The sequence below is a fragment of the Schistocerca gregaria genome, chromosome X, assembly GCF_023897955.1.
Source record: "Schistocerca gregaria isolate iqSchGreg1 chromosome X, iqSchGreg1.2, whole genome shotgun sequence".
NCBI classification, from domain to species: Eukaryota; Metazoa; Arthropoda; class Insecta; order Orthoptera; family Acrididae; genus Schistocerca; species Schistocerca gregaria.
In genome coordinates this window covers 37,387,452-37,393,451 of record NC_064931.1, presented here as the reverse complement: position 1 = coordinate 37,393,451, position 6,000 = coordinate 37,387,452, and the positions used below count along the sequence as shown (strand labels likewise).

General features: G+C 36.0%; 1 protein-coding gene across 4 annotated transcripts in view; it reads left to right on the top strand.

Annotated features, from left to right (window-relative positions):
• Positions 1–375: 375 nt before the first annotated feature.
• LOC126298662 (protein transport protein Sec16A-like) overlaps positions 376–6,000 on the top strand; it is a 218,653-nt gene continuing 213,028 nt past the window's right edge. For 3 of the 4 annotated variants that reach the window (XM_049990088.1, XM_049990087.1, XM_049990085.1), the window contains exon 1: positions 376–586. The gene's annotated coding sequence lies outside the window, so the exon portion shown is untranslated. The remainder of the gene's footprint in view (positions 587–6,000) is intronic. The other variant, XM_049990086.1, reaches the window with a different exon arrangement.

The window sequence follows — 6,000 nt, the reverse complement described above, 5'->3', positions numbered from 1 at the left end:
GCTTTGACGTTCTATTCCAGACGCTCAGTGTGAATCGATTTGAAGAGGAGTATTGAATGGACAAAGAAATAATGCAATAACGTATATCACGATTATTAAATATTTTCTGAAACTATCAGGTGGAAATCTTTGATAACAAAATGAGAATGTGAACGGAAAATCCTCCATTTGTCAATCTCTTTCCTGAGCGGTTTATTACTAGTACATATAACTGCAGTATTTTTACAAGTTCGTAGCAGAAACTCATTTTATAATTTCTTGCAAGCAGCATCTCGACAAGAATGGCACAATGTCTACGATGTGATATATCTCAGGTGTTGTACATAGGTTATACTCTATGGTGAAGTACTGTACGCATCTTTCCATCGAGGGAAGGTGGTAGTGTATATCTTTGGCCAGGTACCAGATGACGTGAAAGATTGTCGGAGAGAGTTTGTGTGTGGGCCTCAACTGTGCGTTGGAACTGTAATGTTTATTAAACGAAAGCTAAAGAGCTCTAAATTGACACGATTGTTGTTCATGTAACCACGTCTGGCACTAATTTACATCATTGGAAAGAAGATACTTCCACGAAGAGTGAACATCTGTGAGTCCTTTTCTCAGGCTTGTTTTGTTTTGATGTATGTCAAGTCTGTTAATGTGTCGATTCCGTGTTTATAAGCGAACACCATTTACATTTTAAGTTAGGATGGAAACAAATTTTTGTCAGTACCACTATATTTCTGTTTTTTCCTAACTTTTGTGTGTTTTGTGTCAGCAAAAATGTAGCCCACGTACACTCGATATTGAGACAGGAAGCTTTCTGTATTCACGGAAGTTTACCCACGGTGACTGTAAACTCATAAGAGAATTTCCTCTTCCCTGCAGCAGACAGTCATCTTTGGGTACCGAATCTTAAGCTGGGCCTTTGTTGTGTGTTGAGAATATGACCAGTGTTAGTAAAGAGAGCAGAAGAACAGTGAGCTATGGTTTCAGTTCCGTCAGCAACCGCTTGATAGAACTTCATTGTTGTGTTGAATGGTATCATGGTTGATGGTTAAGGACCACAACAGATGCCCAGTGAATGATAGCTGTTGTCAAACAACTGTATGTTCTTTCACACCGCATATTTTGCTCGAGAGTACCGTACTTTTGTGATTATTAAATAAAATATACATTTTACTATCAGTATCGTAACAAATAACCATTTATCACATAGCTCATCTCGAGATTTTACAGAGATTTCGGTGTTTATGTTAGATCACTATTCAAAAAACATATGTTTCTGTTCAATTTGGATGAAGTACGTAAAAAGACGAGACAGTTTCGTGCATCATATTTCATAATTTTATATGTGGTTTGTCGTTCTGTAAATAATCAACAGTAATTACGTTATACGCTGTTTCTACATCTTTGGTCTTTTAGAGTTATTATTTTTATGTGAACTGGTGTTGTATAATTACACAGTTGATGTGACTGGAGCATAATTTTCTCATTAATTTTTTTTCCTTCATCTAATTAGCTTTTTTTCGATCCTACTACTGTTAATTATCTGCAGATCTTTGGCCATCAACAGTCATTCATGTTGCAGTTACTGCATAGCTTATAGCTCCTGCTTTCACTGCCGTGCTGAACTATGTAACTTTCCTTTTATTATAGATTTGTGTTAAATTTCCCATCCTTCTGTACCTCACATTGAACAGAATGGAATTTACTACATTGCTACAGCCAGTTTTTTGGTCTCCAATCATCCAATTCTGTTTATTTTTAATTTTAACTACTACTAAACACAAGTAAAGTGAATGTGATGTGACTTCACACAGTTGGATGTGTACTGTGGGAAGAAGGGTGTCTGGATATGTCAGATATAGTCAATAATTGTATTATGTCATCACAAGCAGTTATGCAGATTCGGTTGTGTGTGATGTGGTGAGAACTGTGGACTTGTAAATTAAAAAGAAAAAAATTGAAAAATATTTGCTGTTATGAGGCCAGTCAAATTTCTCACTGATAGCAACTGGAATGGCCATGTGAGACATTGCTGGCTTCATGGGTGGTGTGACATGCTGTGGTTCTATTATTATCTAAGGCAACAAATATTGTAAATGGTGGCTGCTTCAGATATGTGTAAATTATAACTTTCATGCTGAAACATGATACATACACATGCACCACACCCATTCTTCACCTTCCTCTGATTCATCCCAAACATAAATGAGGTGTATGGCATTATAAGTTTTAACAAGTATTTGATTATATGATATCTGAATTGTGTAATTATCATTTGTTTGTCCTTAGTGCAAGACATGGGCAATGACATTGATTGCTTGATAATTATGTTGTGGTATGATTCTCTTGTGAATAGCCTAGCAGTAAGACTTCTCTCTTGGGACATGTATATATGAGTTTGTACTTGGCACAGTCCATGTCAGTCCAAGTAGGCAAATAAAAGAATCTTACCTTCATAGTCTCAGATAATATTGAATTTAACATATGTTCAAATGGAGGAAAAGTAATAACCCACATTTTTTGTTTTGGCCAAAAAAATTAATCCTGGGATAACAGGTTGGTAAAATGACAACAAACAACATTAGTCGCATGTGTAAAATGTTAAGAAGTTTTATATCTGGAACAGTTGATGATATTTTATTGCTTTTTTATTTTAAAAATAACAATTCTGTGACTAAAATGACACACTTGGTTTGGAAAAGTGTGTCAAAGATATTTTCCACTGTCTATTTAAGTAGAATTTTCGAAAAAAATTCAACATATTGAAATCTTGTGAAACATATGCACCAATTGTAAAATATACCGTTTCCAAACAATAGAATTTTTGTTTACTCAACTTAGTACTGGAAGTGAGAAGTGGCAGATGCATTGCTGCCTTACAGCTGGTAATCCAAATCTGGCAGCAAGTCTTTGCGGTAGCATGATATTTGCAAGGATTCCGTTCAATTCACAGATCATGTCTATAACCTCTACAATCCACCAATGACAGTCATACACACAGACTATAAACATCTCTCTTTGTTCTGAATCTGAATATTTGTGTACTGCTCTGAAATCTTGTTTGGATGAGTGAAGTTTCTTCTTTCTTGCTACTTAAAGTCTGTGCAAGACACATTCATGTATTAATTTTAATCCAGATGTGTGTCTTTAGAATTCCTTTTGGGCTGGAAAAATAGTTGGGATGACACTTACACCTTTCCGGTACCAAAGATACTTTATATGTACTTGGTTACTGTAAGCAGTTCTGTGGATTCATACAGTTGGTAATGATTTTTGAAGTGACTAGTGTCACCCATAGAAATAATGAGACAATGCTTGTGATGAACCGTGTTCTCTATTGTCACTTATAACTGCATCTCTTTTTGTCATGTTTTGAAAATATTTCATTCTTGTATAAACCGAAACTTTGTCATTAATCCAGTCGTAACATCATACTTCCTACAACAGAGTCACAAACCAGTCACTGAATTGCAATGAAGCACTAAACACAGTTGTTTAGAGTCAACAAGTCCCTTCACTTCTGCTATACATTGTTACAATTTCTTCAGATACTAATGTATTAGGCCAACTTCTTTCACAGTCCGTTTTCAGACTTCAGCAATATAGGTCTCTGTAGCAAAAGTTTTCTTAATTAATTCCTTATGTCACTTCAGAACAGCCCTCCATTATATTTTTTACACCACATAGGTGTAAGGCCAGTATCCCATTTACAGGCAGTTGCCACTTTCCTGAAGCAAACCTGTTTCTTGCTCTGTCACGTAGAGTTAACAACCTTACATGGCCAACCGAGGCTCAAATTAGTCCTTCAAAGTTACCACTCACAAGTTCAAACATTGCACTATACACAAATAAAGACAGCTTGAGGTGGGTATGGAAACATAGTGCTTAAAATTTTGATCTCCCAGTGTAGAATATTGAATGTTCTTCCACGTATGTGATGAAGGTTTCTCTATCACTGTGGGCACATCTTTCCGCTTTCACCACATTTTCTCTTGTAACTGTTGTAGTAATCATCTTTTTTGTTGGCACTCTGGTGAGAGTAGTTCCATTTATGTTCCAGATAAAATGTACATGTGCAATTTGTGGTGTGGTTCCAGGTGTTCTACCAAGTTGTTTCCATTTTATGCACTATATTTCCACAGCTGGCTCAACCATCTTCCGTAAGTGCTGCAAGTTTTGCTGCTGTGTACTGTCTGCATAAAATGGAAACGACTACTCAGCCAAATACCTGGAAGCTCTCCATTAATCAGTTGTGCCAAGAAAACCTGAGGAACTGTGTGATTTAATTGTATGCTTTGCACAAAAGATGACCATAATAAGACTTTACTTTTCTGAGAACTCCTCTTGCAGTTCTCATATTTCTTGCACTGTCCACCATGTAGTTAGATGGAGATAGAATGTGATGCAAAATATTTTTGTTTTTAAAGGGGCACCAGGATAACTGTTTGAATATTTTCATTGTAGGATGGACATAATGCAACATCTGAATTGATGTTTGCTAAAAATTCGTGACTAGTTGCTCAAGCTTCTTTTGGTTAATTTTCTGGAATTTCCACTTATTGTTTGTCAGTTTTGGTGTAGTTGGCTACAGCTTCAGTAAAGTCTGTGTATTTAACTTCATGACTCCATAACTGACCATAGTTTCTTAACAATAGGTACACCAACCCCATAGCTGACTGATTTGGGGAATGTAATTTTACCTCGTCAAACACAAAATCTGCATCGTTTCTTGTCCGCCCACAATCATTGTTGATAATGTCAATGCATTTCAAACAGAGAAAATGTTCACATGTGGATTTCAAAAGAATTGCTTGAATGAGAATTCTATGTGTACATTGACTTGCCAAATATTACAGGCCTTAAATAATAAAATACCACCACTTGATTTTTTTTTGCCAAGGTGTTTGATTGTGTAGAGTGTTACCATCATAGAAAAACTCACGTTGTATGGAATTAGTGGCATTACAAACAATTGGTTTGAATCATGCATAACGGACAGAATCCAAAAAGTTATGCTGAATAGTTTGAACAGTGTTGGAAGAAAAGATTCTAGTGATTTTGTGGAGAAGATATGAGACTGACCAAAGTTGCTGCATCTGGGACTAGGCACCAGATCCTGGTTTGAGAAGTCTTTGTCTGGCCATTCAAGAGGTCGTGTTTATATAAAGCATTATTTTTGCTATCGTTTGAGTGCTATGTTTGTGTGCTGGCTGACTTTGGTTGGTAAATATGCTTTATCATTTTATTTTTTATTGTACTATATGTGGTGTGTGTGTGTGTGTTTCTTGTATATCAAAACTGGTCTTAATGATTTTTTTTCTAGTTGTTGGTAATTATATTTTTCTAGTATAGGTAGGTATTGCAGAGTTTGTTTTACTACTTTGCTGAGGTCAGGTTTCCAGTTTTAGTTATGGGAATGAGTTTTAGTTTTTAGTGTTGCGGACTCAATTTTAGCTATGCTGGTCAAGTGAATGGTTATATACAGGATTTTGTGAATTGTCTGTGGTTTTGTGGTATTGTTGATTTCCGTGGTGCTATAGAGGCCAAGTACTGGGTTTTGGGAGCTATGTGTGTGTTTTAAATAGAGTAAAATTTCCTATAACACCTTTTTTTAAGTTACTGAATGTTTCATTTGCTTGATTTCTTGCATTACTATTTGTTTTGGTATGTCTTCATTATCAGGGTTATTGCATATTTAGTTTGTACTGTCCCGCCCACAACCTCCTAATGTCCTTAGTTACCCCAAAGGTTTCATGTTATTTCTGCAGTTAAATAGTTTTTGAGTTACTTGTGTCTGTTTACATGGGTAATGATTGATGTCATGACCTCGCAGGGTCGAAGCTGATGGGTGGTTCTGCTATCTTTGGTTTTGCCCGCCAAACACCAGAATTATTTGAATGGCTTCAGATTGTGATAGAAGGTATTGCTACATTCTGAAATTATCTGGACACATACACAATGTCCCAAAGACATTCGATGATTTGTAAGGTTTTATCTGAAGATAGAGCAGAA